This window comes from Rhinoderma darwinii, chromosome 4, assembly GCF_050947455.1.
Source record: "Rhinoderma darwinii isolate aRhiDar2 chromosome 4, aRhiDar2.hap1, whole genome shotgun sequence".
Taxonomy (NCBI): domain Eukaryota; kingdom Metazoa; phylum Chordata; class Amphibia; order Anura; family Rhinodermatidae; genus Rhinoderma; species Rhinoderma darwinii.
The window spans coordinates 18,711,073-18,734,500 of NC_134690.1; positions in this window are offsets into that span (position 1 = coordinate 18,711,073).

Consider the following 23,428-nt stretch of genomic DNA (forward strand, 5'->3'; position numbering starts at 1 on the left):
CCAAGGAAACTAGGAGGGTTAGGTATGGTTAACCCAGTGGTGTTCCTAGTGAACACCTTTGTTAAGATCAATATGGCAAACCTCTGGCAAGAGAGGGCTCCTTGGTGGATTCTCTCCTACAGGGAGTGGTTTCAGCCCTTCTTCCAGGAATGGGAGAGAGGAGGCCAAGTGAAAGACCTGCGTACACCCCATGGACATCTCCCAGCTTATGCCGCCCTGGTCTTGAAGATGGTACGCCGGTGGGGTCTGGAGGTGTGGGAGATCAGGATCATGCCGAGGAAATTCCTCGACAGAAGGGTTCTGATGACCCACTTCCAGAAGCCCCTGGCTCTCAAAGACTGCCCAAGTAGTGACCTCAGGGAGGGATTAAAACTTTTAAATTCAGTGAGGATTCCCCAGAAGTTTTGGGATCTGGCTTGGCGCTGCTTCCACGGGAGACTGTACGTAAGGGGCAATTTGAAGTACAGAAACACTGATGACAGAGGATGTCCTCGGGAGGAGTGTAGCGATACACTAGAGAGTATGGAGCATTTCCTGCTTCATTGCTCCTTTAATGCAGAGGTGTACAAAAGGGTGGGTGCCTCCATCGGCTGGCTCGGCTTAGCCAACCTCTCCTACGCCGGGTGGGCTTATGGGATGTTCGGAGACCTAGGTGGTAGGGACCGTAACACTTCTTTTTTAGTTAGCATAGTGGTTAGGCACTTTACCTGGAACGCACGGTGTTTAGTATCTACGCAGAGCAAAATCCTTCTGGTGGAAGAAGTTGTAGGGAACATCATCGGTGGCCTGGTGAAGGTACGTTCTTTGGAGGTTGATAGACTGGGAGCATCCAAAGCCTCTCGCCTATGGAGGGGCTTTTCTTTTGGGGTGCCTTAGGGTATTGACCTTCAGGGGGATGGGGGGCTCATCTGGCTCGTCTGGGGGGGGGGTCCGCCCTCGCTTAGGCACTAAAAAATTAAGCGATAGGGAAAACAATAGGGAAAGGAGGGCGAGTTTAGGGCTAGATCAAACAAAGGGTAAGAGAAGGGACAGCTTTAGGGGAAAGCGATAGGGGAAGCGATAGGGAGGTGTCGGCGTGGGTGGATCCTATCCTCGGGGGGGTCGGGTGGGTCTCTTTCTCCTCTTTCTGGTGGTAGGCTGGGATTGTGCACGGCAGAGTTTTTTGTTTTCTGTACATAAAGGCAGTATAAAGGCTTACAGGAACCGAACTTGGTGCTTTCGGGTTGTGTTTTTTTTGTTATGTATATGCGAGGGAGAGTGACAGGGGTTTAGATAGGTTGGGTGGGGGAATGGGGGGGTGTGGGGAGGATTATATTGTTTTCTTTTTTTCTCCCGCTTGGGCCCGGACTATGCAGAACATGAGAGGACATGGGGCGAGGGTCTGAGTGGGAGGTCTACGGTGTGGTGGCGGAGGCCAGCATCAGGACTAAGCGGACATGAGGGGACATGAGGCGGGGTGTTGGCCTGGTGTGGTGAAGGGTTAGGTTAGTTAGAGTTAGGGTTAGTATATACATTGAGAGGAAAAAAAAATAAAAAATATATAAAAAAAAATACAAAAAAAAATTAAAAAAAATAAAAAATAAAATTATAAAAAAAAATAAAAAAAAATAAATATATATATAGGTATATAGGTGGAGGTGTAAAAAAAAGTATAGGTGTATATATATTCTTATGTATATGTGGGTGTAAAGATTAAAGTATGTTGTATATAAATATGGGTATGAACGTTGGGGGGTTTGACACATTCCGGCTGATTGTTTCAAATGAGTACGGAAGGGAGTGAGTGGGGGCAAATGGATACTGAGAGGTGGGGGGGAATACGATAAAAGTTGAATGTGGATGAGTGTAGCTGGTTGAGGAATTGGCCAAGTCCGGGAACATGGAGGAATACAGTGATGTATTTAAAAATATGTATATAATGTCTTATGTTTATGTTTGTATATGTTGTATTTTGGTTATGGTTTACATCGGCTGATGTTGTTGTTATGTTTTTTACTTTTATAATAAAAGAGTTCCATACAAGGATGTAAAAGCAACAAGCCAACAAGCAATGGCTTTTCACAAGCCCTCCAAAAATTGACCCTTTTTATTGGCAAGGGTGAGTAGTAGCAGCACATTAAAAGAGACTGGACAGTCACAGGACAAAGCCCTGTGGTGGGGCAGGCCTCAGGCCTGCTTGTAGCAGACGGGCGGCAGTGGAGGTGTATTGGTGGTAGTAGAGGTAGCCAACACAGACAGCAAGGGTGCTAGTAGTAGTAGCAGCAGCACATTAAAAAAAGAGACTGGACAACAGTCACAGGAAAAAGCCCTGTGGTGGGGCAGGCCTGCTTGTAGCAGACGTGCGGCTGTGGAGGTGTATTGGTGGTAGTACAGGTAGCCAACACAGACAGCAAGGGTGCTAGTAGTAGTAGCAGCAGCACATTAAAAAAAGAGACTGGACGACAGTCACAGGACAAAGCCCTGTGGTGGGACAGGCCTCAGGCCTGCTTGTAGCAGACGGGCGGCAGTGGAGGTATATTGGTGGTAGTAGAGGTAGCCAACACAGACAGCAAGGGTGCTAGTAGTAGTAGTAGCAGCACATTAAAAAAAGAGACTAGACAACAGTCACGGGACAAAGCCCTGTGGTGGGGCAGGCCTGCTTGTAGCAGGCGGCAGTGGAGGTGTATTGGTGGTAGTAGAGGTAGCCAACAGACAGCAAGGGTGGTAGTAGTAGTAGCAGCAGCACATTAAAAGACACTGGACAGTCACAGACAAAGCCCTGTGGTGGGGCAGGCCTGCTTGTAGCAGACGGCACTGGGGGTGGATTGGTGGTAGAAGTAGTAGCAGCTGCAGCACCAACAGCGGCACATTAAAAAAAGAGTGGACAGGACAGAATCCCGTAGTAGCAGGCGGCAGTACCAGGCGGCAGCGGCAGCAGCAGCAATGTCAGATCTAATCAGTGGCATTAGGCACAGGGGTTTTAAAATCCTCACCGATCCACGCTTGATTCATTTTCAGAAACGTGAGATTTTCCAAGCTGTTGGCGGACAATCTTGTTAGCTTAGGGGTGATGAAGCCCCCTGCCGCGCTGAATACCCTCTCTGACGCTACACTGGAGGGTGGACAAGACAGTACACCCATGTCAAACTGGGCCAGTTATTGCCAATGATCCAATCTGCTGACCCAGAAGTCCATGGTGTCTGGGATCAGGATTTCTGACGGAGAAAGGGCACAGTCCAGGTACGAATGAACCTGGTTGTTTAGGTGCTGCACCTGGTGATGGTGAACATCCCTTTGGTGACTACGATGTGTGTCAGGTCGGGGTATTGGATGTAAAAATGTTGTCATCATATTTTCCAAACTGACTTGGCTGCTGCTGCTGCTGCTGCCGCCGCTGCTGCCGCCTATTGCAGAGGTAGCTCTGCCAGAGGCGGTGGAACGATGAGACAGTGGGGAGCGGAGAGTGGCCCCCCGGTCAGACATGCTTGCAGCAGGTGTTTGCCATTTGAAAGCCGTGACAAGCTGGCTGCACAGCTTCTCTCGATAATAAGCCAATTTTGCCTCCCTCTCGGAAGGCGCAAAAAACTCCCCCATTCTGGCTTTATACCGAGGGTCTAAAAGTGTGGCTATCCAGTACTCATCTCTTTGCTTCATGCTAACAATACGACAGTCAGTGCGCAAGTAACGAAGCATACAGCTCGCTATCCTGGCCAGCGTTTCAGAGGGCCCGGTTGGTTCCATCTCCGCCCCATACTGCCATGGTTGTCCATCATCAAGGTCGTCGTCAGGCTCGTCATCACCATCACTGTCATGTTGTGCGGCTGCCTCGTCCCCTATCCCTTCCTGTGATTCCATCTCCAAATCCACCTTGCACCTATGAAAAGAGGAGGGAGGAAGAGTGGAAGATACGCTGTGTCCTGTCGGGGACGGGAAGACCTCCAAGGAGGAAGACAAGGAGGAGGAGGAGGAGTAGGAGGAAGAGGATGGTAGGCGCCTGGTGTCCGGAGTTGAACCAGAAACATACAAGCGTGGAGGTGGTAATGCCTGGCATTGCTGCGGTGGTGCATCGGACTGCAAAATATTGACCCAGTGGGCCGTGAAAGACATGTACTGTCCCTGCCCATAGTTGCTGCTCCACGTGTCGATGGTGGCATGTACCCTGCTGCACACGGATAATTGCAAGGACTGGCACACCTTTTCCTCCACATGCTTGTGCAAGGCAGGGACAGCTGTTTTGGAGAAGTAATGTCGGCTAGGTATTCGCCACCTAGGCTGAGCGCACGCCATCAATTGCTTGAAGCCGGCGGAGTCGACCAGGTGGTACGGCAGCGACTGCACCACCAACAACTTAGCCAGGTGTGAATTAAGCCACACGACAAGTGGATGACTGGGTATATATTATTGCTTATTGGACAACGATTCCGTAATGGATAACTGACGAGACGTAGGAGGAGCACTAGATGACAGTGATGATGATGATGACAACGACATGGTGGATAAGGCCTGGCTACTACTTAGATGACAGGGACTCGGAGCAGCAGCAGCAGCTGCAGAGGGGTCTTCATTAGATGTACATGATGATGGTGGGGCATGTCGATTGTCCCACATGGCCTTGTGATGCCACTCCATGTGTTTACGTAGAGCGGTAGTTCCTACATTGCTGCCCTGCCCACGCCTTACTTTCTGCTTGCAGATACGGAACTGTGCCATGTTTTCGTCCTCCGGGAAGGTACAGAAAAATTGCCACACGGCAGAGTACCGTAAAGAGGTAGTACCACGTCCACCACCACCACCACCACCCGAGCTTGCCCCTTGTCTGGCAGGCTTTTTTTGGGAGCCTACACCAGCATCAGTGTCGCCGTCACCGGCTCCTGAGCTGACCCTACCGCTGCAACGTTTTGCAGATTGACTTCTGCCCCTTCCTCGGCTTGGCTGTTTATCACGGCCAGTGCCGCCACTACTACCCTCATCCTCTGACGCCGTCATCACCCCGTCACCTGGTTCCCACGTCCTGTCTAAAACAACATCATCATCATAGCCTTCCTCATCATCCCCGCCACTTCTGTGACTGTGTTGTGAATGTGATGTGACATCATGGCGGGCTCCATGCCCCCCCTCATTACTGCGTCTGCCACCACGGCTACCACCACCAACACCCCCACTACCGCAGCTATGCGTCTCGGACACCGCTTCCACCTCCACCACCGCCGCAACACACTCCGTTGGCTGACTAGCGGAAAAAAAATCATCATCATCATCACTATGTTGTTCAGTATCTTCCTTCGCACCCGAGGAGATGTCTCTTAGGACTCTCAGGAAAGATGGCTTCCCGCTAGGAAGGGGGAGCGAAGACATAGATGATGGAATGGAAACGCTAGAAATATCTATATTACTACTGTCACTGTGCCAAGGAACTGTAGAGGATCTGGAATCCAACGAAACCTGGCTTGAAGCCAGATCGTCAGAGTCTTCCTGCTGAGATGACTGCGAGCCAGCCAACCAGTCCACAATGGCTGTATTGTCTAAAGTAACCCGCCCACCGGAGGAGATGGACAAGTCTGGCTTGCTGATACTGCTACTACTACCAGCAGGCACATGGCAGCTGCTACTAGTGGAACTGGGCACATGTCTTGTGCCACAAATGCTGGTACTGGGTCTGGCACCAACAGATCCAACATTTGGACTGGAAGAGGAGACGGCATGGGTGTTTTTTCCACCACCCCGTCCTTTCACAACCTTTTTTTTCCCCAGACATTTCATTGCTGGAGTGCAGCAAGTTGAATCAAAACCTGGGGGATGAGCCCCTTCTAAAAGCGTATTCACACTGACACTGGCTTGGCAAATGGCAATGAATGAGAATTTCTATCAGCCACGCCGCAGTGCACTCAGGGAATGCTGGGCCTTGTAGTACTACGTCTACTACAAAGGCTGCCTGTATTGCAAGTTGGATGCAATGGGGTTGAGCCCCTTATAAAAGCGTATTCACACACTGGCTGAGTAGTGAGTAGTGGATGAGCCCCTTCGATTGCTGGATTCCTGCCTTTTAGATTTCTAAAGCTTTCCCTTACTGCACAGAGATGCTATCCCTACAGCTCCTGTCTGTAAAATGGCCGCTGAGCTCCGTGCATAGACTTTTATTGCAGGCTTGAGCCCGCCCCTATGCTGCCTCCCGATTGGCTGGGAGAGCCGTTTGCAAGGCATTATGGGGTAGCCTGATGTCAGGTGATCTTGTGAAATCCTCCATTTTAGATGTAACATGTGGCAGGCACCAAAATGTAGCCGGGTTCGGTCAAAACGGGTTCGGCCGAACCCGGTGAAGTTCGGATTCGGTGCGAACCGAACTTTTCCGGAAGTTCGGACCGAAACCGGGTTCGGTTGTCCCGGTTCGCTCATCTCTATTCTTGTACATATGATTTGGGCAAGACACGGCGTGGCAGACATGTGGCGTAACAACACGTGGCATAGCAGACACTTGGCACAGATGATACTTGGCACAGTTGACTCCTGGCACATATGACACTCTTGACTCGACACTAAATTATGCACTGGAACAAACACAATTATTGGATACGGGATAATGGAACTCTGGATTCAGAATAAAACTCTGGGACCATTTGCAAAGCCTAACATGGGCCGACACAACAACGCTCAGGCAAGGAGGAAGTGGGCAGGGTCCCTTCTATACATGAGGGTTAGTAGGGATTGGATAGGGAGCTTAATTCGGTTGTGTTCACCCTATGCACAGCAGCAGCAGCCGAGGACAGTCTTGTGTGCCGGCGTCTTAGAGGTAGGAGACGCCATCAAGAGATCACAGGCCTGCGGTCACGGTTATTGGCGGGTAAGTAATGCCGATGGTCCGCGACCATTAGGGCATGACCAGACGTGCGGAATTGCTCTGGAATTCCGCTGTGGACAGTCCGCAGCGGAAATCCACAGCGTACACGTTTCTCCATCGCTTTCCACAGATTTTTAGATGGGTTCATACACTGACTGTTGCGGACGTGTAGCGGACTTGTTGTGGACTCATTGCGGAATTTCTCCATTGACTTCAATGGAGAGTGAAAATTCCGCAATGAAGTCCGCAGATGTTATGTACATGTTATGTGTGCTGCGGAGCGTATTCATTTTACTAACATGACATTTCTTCATTCTGGCTGGACCTATGTATTTCTAGGTCTACAGCCAGACTGAGGCCCCATGCACACTAACGTAAAAACGCCCGTAATCACGGGCCGTTATTACGGCACGGGCAGGCCCATAGAAGTCAATGGGGCTCCCGTAATTACGGGTGGCTACGTGTGTGCACCCGTAATTACGGGAGCGTTGCTAGGCGACGTCAGTAAATAGTCACTGTCCAGGGTGCTGAAAGAGTTAAACGATCGGCAGTAACTGTTTCAGCACCCTGGACAGTGACTACCGATCACAATATACATCAACCTGTAAAGAAAATAGAAGTTCATACTTACCGAGAACTCCCTGCTTCTTCCTCCAGTCCGGCCTCCCAGGATGACGTTTCAGTCAAAGTGACGGCTGCAGCCAATCACAGGCCAATCACAGGCCAATCACAGGCCAATCACAGGCTGCAGCGGTCACATCGGACTGCCGCGTCATCCAGGGTGGTCGGGCTGGATGTCGAAAGAGGGACACGTCACCAAGACAACGGCCGGGTAAGTATGAATTTATATTACTTTTACTAGGGAATGGGCTGTCCCTTCTCTCTATCCTGCCCTGATAGAGAGAAGGGAAGCCCTCTTCCCCTCAACACGCAACGGCGAGTCCGCATCAATTTAATGCCCATTTTAGGCAAAGCCGCAACAGAATCTGCAATGCAGATTCTGTGCGGCATTGATGCGGACAGAGTATGCAGAAATCCGCCACGTCTGGTCATGCCCTCATAGTACCTCCCCCTTATGCCCCTTCTTCTTAGGTGCAGATCGTGAGAGGAATTTCTTGATGAGAGCTGAAGCATCCACATTCTCTTCAGGCTGCCATGACCTCTCCTCAGGACCAAACACTTTTCAGTCCACCAGGTAGAAGGTCCTCCCTCCTACCCTCTTGTAATCCAGGATCTCTGTTACTTCAAAGCTGTCAGAAGAACCACAGGGAGCAACTGTAGAACCAGTTCAGGACAACAGGCTTTAGGAGGGACATATGGAATGAGTTGGGGATTTTCAGGGTTGGAGGTAGCCGAAGCTTGTAGGACACAGGGTTTATCTGTTGCAAAATCTCGAACAGACCGAAGAATCTGGGAGCGAATTTGTGGGTAGGGATCCTCAGGTGAATGTTTCTGGAGGACAACCAGACTTTGATTACAGGAGAAAACTGAGGAGGAATTTTTCTTCTCCTATCTGCATATCTCTTCATGCGATCCACTGCCTGAAGGATAGCAGACTTAGTTTGCTGTCAGGTGTCAAGAAAACCTCCGAAGGAAGAATTCACACCAGGCACTTGAGATGTAGCTGGCACAGGAAGAGGAACATGTGGATATTGTCTGTAGACATTGAAGAATGGAGAAAAAGCAGTAGATTCACTAGTATGATTGTTGTAGAAGAACTCAGCCCATGGCAGAAGCTGTGCCCAATTGTCCTATTGAACTGAAATGAAATGACGAAGATAATTCTCAATTACCTGTTTGATCCGTTCAAATTGGCCATTAGACTGCGGGTGATGAGCAGAAGAAGGGCTCTTCAGAATTTAGATGTGAATTGTACACCCCGATCTGACACAGTATGGGGGGGAGACCGTGCAAAGAAAGAGGTGCTGGATGAACAAACTTGCCAGACGAGGAGCAGAGGGGAGGCCGGTTAAAGGAACGAAATGTGCCATCTTGGAGAAGAGTTCCACCATGACCCAGAGCTTAGTACATCCGGAAGAAGGGGGAGAGTAATAAAATCCATGGCTGTGTGTTGCCAGGGAGCATCAGGAACTGGCAAAGGTACGAGCAGGCCAGCAGGTTTAGAATGGGTAGCCTTGTTTTGGGCACAGTTCGTACAGGAAGAATCATAGTCCAAGACATCTTTTGGTAGCATAGGCCACCAGTAGTGATGAACAATAAAGTCCCGAGTTTTACGAAAACCAGAGTACCCGGCCAGCTTGGAATTATGTCCCCAGCGAAGAATTCTTCTCATGTCAGTAAGACGGCCAAAAAAATTTCCAGGAGGGATGTCCTTGATTTGCAGAGGGTTAACAGCAATAATCCTAGAAGGATCAATAACATGTTGAGGACTTTCTGCACATTTGTTAGTCTCAAACGACCAGGACAGGGCATCGGCCTTAAAGTTTTTGTCCGCAGGACGAAAACAAAGCAGAAATTGAAATCTGGCGAAGAACAATGACCATCTGGCTTGACGTGGGTTCAGTAGTTGTGCAGACTGTAGATAAGTAAGATTTTTGTGATCTGTGAAGATGATGTTGGGATGAGCAACCCCCTCCAGTAGGTGTCTCCACTTTTCTAAGGTGAACTAGATGGAGATTAGTTCTCGTTCCCCAATAGAATAGTTGCGCTCTGCAGGAGAGAAGAGTTTGGAGAAAAATTCACATTCACTGCTTTACCCACTGCCTTACTCAAAAATTCACTGCCTTACCCTTGGAATTCTTTTGAAACAGGAGTGCTCCAGCACCAATAGAAGAGGCATCCACCTCCAATGAAAACTGTTGTGTCACATCAGGATGAAGAGGTGAAGGCGCTCTTGAGTCCTTAGCACTCCCTCCCTTCTTGGTAAGAGCTAAGATAGGGGCAGTTAGTGACGAGAAATTTGGGATGAACTGTCGATAAAAATTGAGGACGTGGCCATTCGAAGATAGACTTCACTTTCTCCGGATCCATTTGTAGACCATGATCAGAGATAATATAGCCCAGGAAAGATTTTCTTTCAAATACACATTTCTCAAGTTTACCGTATAAGCTGTTATCTCTTAACCGCGACAGGACTTGGCGAACATGCTTCCGATGTGTCATCAGATCAGGTGAGAAAATCAAGATGTCGTCCAGATAAACCACCACACACACATACAAAAGATCACGGAAGATGTAGTTTACAAACACCGCTGGAGCATTACACAGTCCAAAGGGCATTACAAGATACTCGTATTGACCGTCTCGGGTGTTGAATGCGGTTTTCCATTTGTCACCCTGGCGAATACAGATCAGGTTATAGGCCCCACGTAGATCCAGCTTCGTGAAAATCTTGGCTCCACGAATACATAAATAAAGCACTAGAACCAAGCTCAGTACATATATATAACACAAGAACAAATACAGCTCAGTTTAGTGCCACCCCTACCATATAGGTTTGTACGGCGTAAAATTACAGCTCCCAGCATGGTCAAAACAATGGTAAGGATATGCTGGGAGATGCTGTTTCACAAAAAAAATCATACCACCCATCATCTCGCTGCAGATTATACAGTGACTACAGTAATGATTAGAGGCAGCATTAACATTTACATTAAGTGACTCACCGGTGAAATCTCAGATTCTAGTTCTTTTTCTCTTTTCTTCTCCCTCTGGTCCAGACCTCTATGATGGATTTCTCCCGGCCACGACCCATTTCTGCAGTTTTCTTCTCAGATGTCTTCAGCTTCTCAATTTTAAAACATTTCTGCACCTATAAACAAAGATAGAATTCTCAACACCTCTAAATATAATAGCGCCATACACTGTGTCCCTGATTATAAAAGCGCCATAGACACTAGGTCTCCCTCACACACCGTGCCCCCTGTAGATAGTGCCCCCATAGCCCCCCTGTAGATAGTAACTCCTATAGAGCCTCTGTAGCTAGTGCCCACATACGGACTCCAGAGATGCAAGGCAATAGTGCCAACCACTGAGCCACCGTGCTGCCCTATATCTACATATAGCTTCCCCTATAGATAGTGCTCCACGTATAGCCCACCTCTGTAGATAGTGGCTTACATATAGCTTACCCCTGTAGACAGTACCCTACATATAGCCCCCCGGTAGATAGTGCCCCACATATAGCCCACCCCTGTATATAGTGTCCCAAATATAGCCCCCCCTGTATATAGTGTCCCAAATATAGCCCACCCCTGTATATAGTGTCCCACATATAGCCCACCCCTGTAGATAGAGCCCTACATATAAGGCGCTGATTGGCAGGGCAGAATGACTTGCCCCGTCAATCAGCGCCTTTCAACCACGGAAGCGGCGCAATGACGTCGTCACGCCGCTAGCGTCATAAAAAGGCGCTGATTGGTGGGGCAAGTCACTTTGCCCCGCCAATCAGCATCATTGTAAGGTGCTGAATGGTTGAGCATGAAACGTGCCCGGCCATTCAGCGCTAATTCGTGTATTTCTACCTGAATGCTATAGACGCAGGTACAATTACTGCAAGAGGGGGTGGCTGTCGCTAGCACCGGGGGCCCCTCCGGTGCTAGCGACGCCACCAGGCATATGGGGCATGTTGGTGGGCAGCACGGGCCCCCTCATGCCACGGGCCCCGTAGTAGCTGCCCACGGTAATCAATGTTTGGTTGGAGTGATCCATCATTTTTCTTCACAAAGAAGAATTTGGCACCAGCTGGTGAAGAAGATTTTATCATGAGCCCCCACTCCAGGTACTCCTTGACATACACTGACATGGCCTCGGTTTCAGGCAAGGAGAAAGGATAAACCCATTCACGAGGAGGTGAAGCTTCAGGAAGCAACTCAATAGGACAATCATAGGGACGATGAGGAGGAAGGACCTCTGCCTCCTGCTAAAGACATTCACGTAATTAGCTTATTGTGGAAGAAGTCCTTTGAGAGACAGAGATAGTGGAGAAAGAACAGGACGAACCTGAGGCAGACAGCGGTGAAGACATTGGAAATCCCATTGGTGGACCTCTCCGGAATTCCAATCAAGAAGTGGAGCGTGCTGGCGAAGTCATGGCAATCCCAGCAGGATGGGGTTTATTGCTTTGGATAGAACAAAAAAAGTTATTAGTTCTGAATACAGGACTCCTACCTGTAGTCTCAGCGGTTTGGTGATAGACAGGATAGGGTCCAGCAGAGGCTGTCCATCAACAGAAGTGACCGCTAGTGGTTTATCTATGGGAACAGTAGCCTGTCAGGCTATATTCTTGTACATCGGGGGCAGTATTATAGTAGTTATATTCTTGTACATAGGGGGCAGTATTAGAGTCGTTATATTCTTGTACGTAGGGGGCAGTATTATAGTAGTTATATTCTTGTACACAGGGGGCAGTATTATAGTAGTTATATTCTTGTACATAGGGGGCAGTATTATAGTAGTCATATTTTTATGCATAGATGGCAGTATTATAGTAATTATATACTTGTACATAGGGGACAGTATTATATCGTATTAGTTATATTCTTATACATAGGAGGCAGTATAGGAGGCTCCCAGAGACTTTGAATAGAGCAGCAGCGCTCATGCTCGACAGCCGCTCTATTCAATGTCCTTCTCACTGCGGTGGAGCAGTGAGGAGGACCTGGGGGTTCAGGACCCCCGTTCCCATGATCAGTTTCGGTCACAGCGCTGGGACCCCCAGTGATCAAGAAATTATCACCTATTCTGTGGATAGGTGATAATTTATGATTTAGGGAATACCCCTTTAACAGTTGTTACTTCCTTTTCTATCATCTTTTTGGTAGATCACATATATATCTCAGGAATGATTACTGAACCACTGAACCATTGGTGACTTCTTCAAAAAACCCTAAAGGGGGTTTTACACTGGGCAATTATCGGGCCGACAAGGGTTCATAGATCGCTCGTTGCCGATAATTGTCCTGTGTAAACAGGGCAGCGATCAGCAGATGAACGAGCAAACGCTCGATCATCTGCTGGTTGTATCATTTTAAAAAAGTAAAATATTATCGTTGTCGGCAGCATATCTCCCTGGAGACAGGAGCAAACGAGCACCGGTGTAAAAGAGCCTTAAGTGTTCTGTCCATCTTAAAATAATTTTTGGCAAAAAATTAGAATATTTAAGTACTCATAGGGTTTTTTTTCAGAGTTTTAGTGGGTCTGTGTCGTTATCAGTAAGGTTCAAAATGTATTGATTGGTGTGAGAAAGGCCACCCGGCTGACATGTTGCCAAGTAACAAGACCAATACTAAAGGCTGAAATTAATAAATGTTCCATCAATATTGTGTTTGCTCTTCTTGTCCAGAAGAGGACAGGACTTTGGTCCCAGCTTATCGCAAATTGAATGTGGAAAAAATCTTTAAAAATGCTGCTGTGGGCAAATGTTGTATTTCACACAATACACAGGGTAGACTTTAACAAAAGCAGCTGTAGAAATCATAAAAGACACTTGAGATCACCTTGTCTTGCTTTGTAAAAAAAATATAGCGCAACTTTTTGGTTCCAAGTATTGGAAAGTCTTCTACTGGCTCAGGCCTGTACGCTAGAACATCGCAATAGAGCCATGACAGGTTGATACCATTTCTTAGGGTTGGACATCCCACCAGACGCACTCAAAAACAATATGTCATGAGACAGATGTCTCTAAAAGAAAAATTAGCCCAAAATAACCGGAGGACATCATAGATACACGTCAGAAGATAACAATGGTGGAATTTGCAAGCTCAGACCAACAGTAATTTCCTACGAAAATACTCGACCCTTTTAATCTTAGTCAGAGATTTTAGTTACTGGAAATCTCGGACAAAATATTCTAAGGTCCATTGATTCGAAAGGCCATGTGTTTAAGAGGTTGTGACGGAGACCTGCAATGATGAACATCTGTAAGCAGAGTAAAATGCGCTATCGTTTTGGAACTTAATGGAGGTCCAAGCTCACAAAATTCATGGATGTGATCTTCTGATATATATGTATGGGTGGATTCCCACTTTAAATTAAGATGATTTAGTAATAGTAAGCTAGTGGGTGCTATAAGGACCAATGAACAGGCCCCAGAATAATAATCAGGGGGCAGTAAGGCTACCAGAAATATCTGTAAAAGAAATGATAGGGACATTCTGTTTCATATACAGCATGTGTAGCATCCATGGCCCACATCTCCTCCCCAGGAGACGCCAGCACTCACTTCCATTCCGGTCCGCTGTGTCCCGTAGGGTGCGCGCGCACGCTCGTGCCCAGTCTTAAAGCGCCAGCGCACACACATGGGAATCATCATCAATTAGCCCGTGATCACCCTGGACTGGTAAGAAGGGCCCTGCCCGTTTGCTCATTGCCTGAGCGTTGTTAGTATTCCCATGTTAGGCTTTGCAAATGGTCCCTTAGTGTTTTCCCTGTTCCCGTTGTTTCCGTACCCTGCTGCCTGTTTCCTGTATCCCGTGCTGTGTTATTGTTCCTGAGCCTGTTAGTGGTTGGAGTCATGTCCTGCTGCTCTTGCTGTCATCCGCCACCAGTGGCGTACCTATAGGGGTCGCAGTTGCGACCGGGCCCCTAAGCGTGGGGCCCACGGGGCCCCCGTTGCCATACAGCATTCTGATTAAATACATTTTATGTGCCGTAAAGCCGGCACTTCCTGGTTACGGTCACATGGTACACTTAGTGTACCATGTGACCGTGACATCATGTGAGAGGCGTTCCAGCCAGTGTGGAAGAGATGGTGCGGAGAACTCCAGGTGAGCTGCAGAGTCTGTATTGTAATGTATTGTGTTGTGTTGTAATGTATTGTGTTGTATTGCGCTGTCTGTGTTTGCGGTGGAGAGGGGGGGGCCCGTTAAATTACAGCCCCCCCTCCCCTCTCCACCGCAAACTACACAATACAACACAATACTTTACAAACTGTAGGTCGCTTCCCCCTGGGGGATCATGTGAAGACCTCCGGGGGATCGCGAGTCACTCACCGAGGTCCGGTTCCATTCAATGATGGAGCAAGAAGCTTACAGCTCCTTGCTCCAGCATTCACTGTACCCTGAGCGGCTCAACGCAGGCAGACACGATGTAGCGACATCATCGTGGCTGTCTGCGTCAAGTAACTCATAGCACAGACCGGAGGAGGAGAAGGATCCTCCACCCGGCTTGGGAACGGGGATAGGTAAGTAATTATGTTATTTTTCTATTATGCACATATGGGGGCATTATACTGAATGCGGGGCTGATATGGCGGGGGGTATTATACTGTATGGGGGCTGATATGACATGGGGCTGATAAGATGGGGGGCTTTATACTGTATGGGTTAGCTGATATGGCGGGCATTATACTGCATGGGGAGCTGATATGGGGGGCATTATACTGTATGGGGAGCTGAAATGGAGGGCATTATACTGTATGAGGGCTGATATGGGGGGCACTATACTGTATGGGGACAGCTATGTGGGGCATTATACTGTGGGGGTTGATATGGGGGGCATTATACTGAATTGGGGGGCTGATATGGGGGGCATTATACTGTATGGGGAGCTGATATTGGGGGCATTATACTGCATGGGGAGCTGTTATGGAAGGGCATTATACTGTATGGGAGCTGATATGGGGGGCATTATACTGTATGGGGGCGGATATGGAGGGCACTATACTGTATGGGGGCAGCTATGTGAGGCATTATACTGTGGGGGCTGATATGGGGAGTATTATACGGCATGGGGCAGTTATGGGGGCATTATACTGTACGGGGCAGTTATGGGGGCATTATACTGTGTGGGGGCATTATACTATGGGGGCTGTTGGGCAAGGTGGCTAGGTATAGGAGCACGCAAGGGTCTGGTGGTGGTGGTGTTGGGGAGGGGTAGGGGGGCCCAAGCTGAATTCTTGCACCCAGGCCCATGAGCCTTTTGCTACGCCCCTGTCCGCCATGTCTGGTGCAACCTACTTCACCTGCTGTCGTCCCCCACGTCTGTTGCATCCTACTGCACCTGCTGTCATCCGCCACGTCTAGCGCAACCTGCTGCACCTGCAGTCATCCTTGCTAAAGCCTCTGCCACTGTCTGGACTATTCCGGTACCCTTGTGCTGGACTTTGTATTGCTTGGGTGCTCTGTTGTTTGGTCAGCTAACTCCCCGACTACGGCGGTGCGGCCTAGTGGGTCCACATACCCACAGACCATGACAGTACGCTCAGGCCATGGACCCCGCTGGTCAAGCCAAGACCGTGACGACATCACAAGCCATGCGGGTGGATATGCTAGTCTGCCAATTACGAGAGCACCAACTCCTCCATGCGGTGAACGCCATTACACATCGGCTGGATGCACAAGCAGCAGTCATTTCAGCATCCGTTCCTATTGCTCTGGCTGTTCCTCCTGCTGCACCTCCTGTCAGTACCTGTGCTTACTCCCGATTCTCGGTGCCACTACCTCCTCGCTATGACGGAGATACAAGGACCTGCAGGGGATTTCTGTACCAGTGCCAGATCAACTTCAGTCTACTCGCCGAAGCATTTCCGTCTGATGAAGCAAGGATCACTTTCATCATCTAACTCCTTACTGTCAAGGCTCTAGTATGGGCGAATCCTATCTGGGAACATCAGGGACCAGAGACCCGTGACTTCTAGTGTTTCCTACGAAATTTCCGCTCTGTATTTGAGGAACCCGGGCAAGTCTCATATAACGGTTCTCACCGGTTTGTTTGTGGATCCTTTGCGTCGTCTGGGAGATGGTGCTTGGAACCCAGGGCAACACTTGGCACAGCGGATTAGAGGCGGTCGGATGGTAAGTCAGAAGTCAGGACAGGCAGCAGACGTCGTAACGGGTATGGATAGCAATAGGTCAAGGCAGGCGGCAGGCTAGGATAGTCAAGTTCAGGCAGAGGTCAACGATGAGAAATCCAGACAAAGGCAGAAGGGAAGAAAACAGAGAACCAGGGTACAGGGAAACTCACGGGGAACTTGGTTGTACAAGCAAGGATTTAGAGGAAGGAGGATCCTTAAATAGGAAGTCTTTTGAATTAAGGCGTGCGCTGGCCCTTTAAGAAAGGACGAGTCAGCCCGCGCGCCCTCTAGTGGCTGCAGCCGCACATCGAGGATGACGGCCACGGAGGGAGGTAAGGGATGCACTTACCTGACGCCGCCCAGGGCCAGCAGAGCGTCCGGATCTGGTAAGTGGAGCTCGGGATGGGCATGAGGTAATGGAGGGCGCTGGAACTGGAGCAGAGGCTGTGGGGAAGGCGGGGAATGGCGCGGCAGCCGTTACATCACATCTGCTGCTGCATCTCTGCTGACCCTTAGCCAGGAAGACACCTCCATGGGCAAGCATGACATTCAGCTTTGCACCCTTGCAGCAGAGCTGTCCAGAAACAACGAGGCCTTGGTGGCTACATTCTGGCAGGAACGGTCTTCCGAGATTAAAGACGAGCTTTGCGCTGGTGATCTACCATTGACCCTGGATGACCTCATTCTACTCGCCACCCGGATTGACATGAGGATCCGGGAGCGATCCCAAGTAGTTCGTCGGGAGAGAATACTTCCTAGGCTGGCTCCTGTTTTCCAGCAACCCCTGTTGCTCTCACCAGTTGATCCACCAGAGGAGCCTATGCAGGTGGAGTGGCCCAAATTATCCGTCCCGGAGAAACAAAGCATACGCACTTCAGGATTTTGTCTGTATTGCGGCCTCAGATGCCATGTTCTGCGTTTGTGCCCTCAGAAGCCAAAAAACTCTAATTGCCTAGGATTGGTTCGGAGAGACAACTCTCCGTTGAGGACTTTGGTGCGCCTGGCAGACAGGAGGAGAATCCTTTGTTGGGGACACAGCTCCCAACTGGGTGCTCTTAAAACCCGAGATCTGATTGCCTATCATTTCTGGTGGCCCACGCTGCCCAAAGATATTGTGAACTTTGTCTCGTCTCTGCTGCCAACAAGGTTGCTCACTTCAAGCTTGCTAGTCTGCTGCAACCTCTGCCTGTGCCCAATGCTCCCTGACAGTATATAGCATTGGACTTTGTCACAGACCTACCTTCCTCTGCTGGATGCAATACGGTCTGAGTGGTGGTGGACTGGTTCTCGAAAATGGCTCATTTTGTTCCGCTGACCGGCCTACATTCTGCTTTTCGACTGGCTAACCTCTTCATCCAACACATCTTTCACTTGCATGGCTTGTCTCTTTATATTGTGTCTGATCGGGCGGTTCAGTTTACCACAAGATTCTGGAGAGCCCTCTGTAAACTCCTAGATGTGAAGTTGGACTTTTCCTCAGTCTACCATTCCCATCCCAATGGTCAAGTCGAGAGGATTAACCAAATCATGGAGAATTATCTACGACACTTCATCTCCATGCAGCATGATGACTGGGTACAGCTTCTTCCTTGGGTTGAGTTTTCAAACAAAAACCACACAAGTGAGTCCACTGCTTCTACACCATTCTTCATTGTCTATGGCCAACATCCAAGAATTCTTCTTCCTGTTTCAGTTACGTCCCAGGTGCCCGCAGCTGTCTCTGCATTGAGGGACTTTCTACAGATCTGGCAGCGAACCCGGTCCTCTATTCTGCTGGCGGTCGACCGCATGAAGCGAAATGTGGATACTAGAAGAAGAGAGCCGCTTCAGTATCCTCCTGGTACCAAAGTCTGGCTGTCCTCAAGGAATATCCATCTAAAGGTACCTTAAAACAAGTTTGCTCCCAGGTTCTTCGGACCCTTTGAGATCCTACAGCAAATCAACCCTGTCTCCTACAAGCTTTGGCTGCTTCCTACCCTCAGAATCCCCAACTCCTTTCATGTGTCCCTCCTTAAGCCTGTGGTCCTCAACCGCTACACAAAAACGCCTAGCTCTGCAGTTGCTCCTAGAAGTTCTTCCAATGTATTTGAGGTTAAGGAGATCCTGGACTTCAAAAAAGTAGGAGGAAGAACTTTTTATTTGGTGGATTGGAATGGGTTTGGTCCAGAGGAGAGGTCCTCGGAGCCAGAAGAGAACCTCAATGCCCCTGCAGTCATAAAGAAGTTCCTCTCTCGCTTTGGCCCCAAGAAGAGGGGTTGTAAGAGGGGAGATACTGTAGCATCCATGGCCGTGGACCGTCGGGATTACTCACCCCCCCAGCCATGGATCTGTGAGCACTGGCCCGCATCTCCCCCCTAGGAGACGCCAGCACTCACTTCCACTCCGGTCCGTTGTGTCCCGTAGGGTGCACTTGGGAATCATCATCAATTAGCCCATGATCACCCTGGACTATAAGAAGGGCCCTGCCCCTTTGCTCATTGCCTGAGCATTGTTAGTATTCCCATGTTAGTCTTTGCAAATGGTCCCTTAGTGTTTGCCCTGTTCCCGTTGTTCCCATGCCCTGCTGCCTGTTTCCTGTATCCCGTGCTGTGTTATTATTCCTGAGCCTGTTAGTGATTGGAGTCGTGTCCTGCTGCTCTTGCTGTCATCCGCCATGTCTGCCGCAACCTACTGCACCTGCTGTCATCCGACACGTCTAGCACATCCTACTGTACCTGCTGTCATCCACCATGTCTGGCGCAACCTGCTGCACCTGCTGTCATCCATGCTAAAGCCTCGGCCAATGTCTGGACTATTCAGGTACCATTGTGCTGGATTTTGTATTGCTTGGGTGCTCTGTTGTTTGGCCAGCTGCTTCCCCGCTACGGCCTAGTGGGTCCACATACCCAGAGACTGTGACAGCATGTACTTTCTAACTGCCCCCCATTCATAAATAGGGTGGCCATACAATTGTTATAATAACCAGCAGATGTATTACCAGCTTAAAAAGAATTTGTCTCTGATCTCTTTAAATTAGGACATCTGGTAGCTGGCAACCAGTCAAAAATTTATCAACTTGTTTCATCCACTGTTGATGCCATATGATCCCCTCCATGAACAGTTTAACTCATAATTTTCTCTTGCCACTACGTATCCTATTTTAAAGGGATTATGGCTTGAATTTGCCATAACTTACTGATTGTGGGGTTCGACTGCTTGGCATCTCGACTCAGTACTATTCAGGTTATGCATCACGGGGATGGCAATAGGGCCTTTGTTTCAGTGATCACTGGAGGTTCCAGCATTCGGAGTCCATGATCAGTATGTTATGGGATAGCCTAGCATTCATTATAACTTATATTTTTTTGAAAATCCCTTTGCCATGTTGACATTCTCTTCCTGAACCATTGCATTTCACCTTTTTTGGCTTTGTCGTCATATAGTCCACCGCAGAGGCGTAGCTAGGTTCTCCAGCACCCGGGGCAAAGATTCAGTTTGGCGCCCCCCCCCCCCAACCTCTTTCCCGACATCTCCTTCCCCCTCGCCGTGTTTGTTTTCTCTACCAATCGACGTGTCATTTCTTTTTATGTAACGCGAGCATAAAAATATTTGTACATTTCACAAGCAATATGGTTCTATACACAACACCAGAACCAAGCTCAGTACATATATACAGCCCCAGAACCATGCTCAGTACATATATACAACACCAGCACAAATACAGCTCAATTTAGTGCAACCCCTGCCGTATAGGTGTTTTTTAGGGCGTAAAACTACAGCTCCCAGCATGGCCCGAACAATGGTAAGGATATGCTGGGAGTTGCTGTTTCACAAAAAATAAATCATATCCTAAATACACCACCCATCATCTCACTGCAGATCATACAGTGACTACATTACTGATTAGAGGCAGAATAAACATTTACATTAAGTGACTCACCGGTGACGTCTCAGATTCTAGTTCTTTCTCTCCATCCGGTCCAGACCTCTATGATGACTTCTCCCGGTCACAGCACATTTCTGCAGTTTGCCGCTCACATGTCTTCAGCTTCTCACTTTACCAACATTTCTGCACCTATAAATAAATATAAAGTTATCATTATACCACACACTACGCCCCTAAATATAATAGCGCCATACACTGCACCTCTAATTAATACACCATGTCCCACACGCACACACACACACACACTGTGCCCCTCTAGATAGTGCCTGCCATAGTGCCTGCCATAGAGCCCCCTGTAGATAGTGCCTGCCATAGAGCCCCTGTAGATAGTGCCCCTGTATATAGTGTCCCACAAATAACTCCCCCTATAGTGCTCTACAGATAGCCCACCCATGTATATAGCCCCCTGTAGATATAGCCCACCCCTGTATATAGAGCTCTACAGATAGCCCAACCATGTATGTAGCCCTCCTGTAGATATAGCCCACCCCTGTATATAGTGCTCCACATATAGTCCACCCCTGTATATAGTGTTTCACAGATAGCCCACCCCTGTATATAGCCCCCCCTTGTACATATAGTCCACCCCTGTATATAGTGCTCCACTAGATAGTCCACCCCTGTATATAGTGCTCCACATATAGTCCACCCCTGTATATACTATATACAAGGGTGGGATATATGTGGAGCACTATATACAGGGGTGGACTATATATACAAGGGGCTATATACAGGGTTGGGCTTTCTGTGGAGCACTTTAGGGGGAGCTATTTGTGGGATACTATATACAGGGGTGGGTTATATCTACAGGGGGACTATATACAGGGGTGGGCTATATCTACAGGGGGACCATATCTACAGGGGGACCATATCTACAGGGGGACCATATCTACAGGGGGACCATATCTACAGGGATGGGCTATACACAGGGCTGGGCTATACACAGGACTGGGCTATACACAGGACTGGGCTATGCACAGGGCTGGGCTATACACAGGGCTGGGCTATACACAGGGCTGGGCTATACACAGGGGGGCTATACACAGGCGGTCTATATCTACAGGGGTGGGCAATATACAGGGGTGGGCTATATACATGGGTGGGCTATATACAGGGGTGGGCTATATACAGGGGGACTATATCTACAGGGGTGGGCTATATCTACAGGGGTGGGCTATATCCAGGGCGACTATATCTACAGGGGGGGGCTATATACTGGGGTGGGCTAACTATGGAGCACCATATACAGGGGTGGGCTATATCTACAGGGGGCTATATACTATATAGCCCCCCCTGTAGCTATAGCCCACCCCTGTATATGGTGCTCTATAGACAGCACACTCCAGTATATAGCCCCCCCTTTAGATATAGTCCCCCTGTATATAGCCCACCCCCTGTAGATATAGTCCCTCTGTAGATAGACACCCCCCGTAGATAAAGCCCCCCTTGCAGATAAAGTCCCCCTTGTAGATAAAGTCGTCATCCCCCCCCCCCCCCCCCCCCCCCCGCAGATACAGCCACACACTTCTATTACAATTAAAAAAATAAAAAAATAAACTATTCAAACTCACCTTATTCCCGCTCCCACGCCGTCCGGCAGCCATTGAGACCTGCTCTCTTCTGCGCAGGTCTCCTGGGGGTTGAACGCGGCGTCTATGAAAGGCGCTGATTGGCTGGGCAGGATGACTTTCCCTGCCAGTCAGTCAGCGCCTTTCATCGACGAAAGCGTCACTGGTACAAAAGGTACCAGTTTCTTCATTCGTGGAAAGGCGCTGAATGGCCGGGCACGGAACGTGCCCGGTCATTTATTGCTTCTAATTGTACCTGTGTCCTTGCGACACAGGTACAATTATAGTGCAGGAGGAGGTGGCGCTAGCGCCCCCCTCTGAACTGCGCCCGGGGCACATGCCCTGCCTGCCCCCCCCCCAGCTACGCCCCTGTCCACCGGATAGTCCTTTTGTGGTGTAGGGTCCTACAGCTGAACTAAACATATTCATCGTTCACATCTGCATCGGGACTCCATTCAGGAGTTCCTTCAGGGCTTTCCGTCAGGGGAACTCATGAACGGAATCCAAACTGAAACCAACAGAAACCATAGGTTTCCATTTGCATTACCATTGACTTCAATAGTGACGGATCCGGTGCAAATGGTTTCTGTTTGTCACCGTTGTATAAGGGTTCCGTCGCAGATGTGAACGAAGCCTTAGCAGGATTGAAATTTTTTCTTATGTTATAGCCTAAACTAAAAATGTAACTTCTTTAAAGACTACCTAAAAAGTTCTTCCCATACAATTAACAATTTAAATTTTTTATTGTCTTCTTGAGGATAGTAAAGATCAGTTATTATGTTGTCCCCTTATGAAGTCACAGACTTGATTTCCTTTTCTCTTTATAGGTTTGTGATAATAACATACACAGTGACATACACACCGATCATCCATAACATTAAAACCATTGACAGGTGAAATAAATAACATTGATGATCTGGTTACAATGGTGCCTGACAAGGGGTGGGGGGAGGGGATATATTAGGCAGCAAGTGATCAGTCAGTTCTTGAAGTTGATTTGTCGGAAGCAGGAAATATCGGCAAGTGTAAGGAGCTGAGCGACAAAGACCAAATTGTAAAGGGTAGACGACTGGGTCAGAGCATCTCCAAAACAGAAGAAGTGCCCCAGTATGCAGTGGTAAGTACCTACCAAAGGTGGTGAAGCGATAAGCGGTGGAGCAGAGAAAAAATTGCTGAAAAACTTACTACTGGCTATTATAGAAAGGTATCAGAAAACGTAGAGCATCGCCACTCACTGCATATGGGGCTACGTAGCTGCAAACCGGTCAGAGTGCCTATGTCCACTGCCAAAAGTGCCCACAATGGTGACGTGAGCATCAGAACTGGAAAAAGTTGGCCTCGTCTGATGAATCATATTTTCTTATACA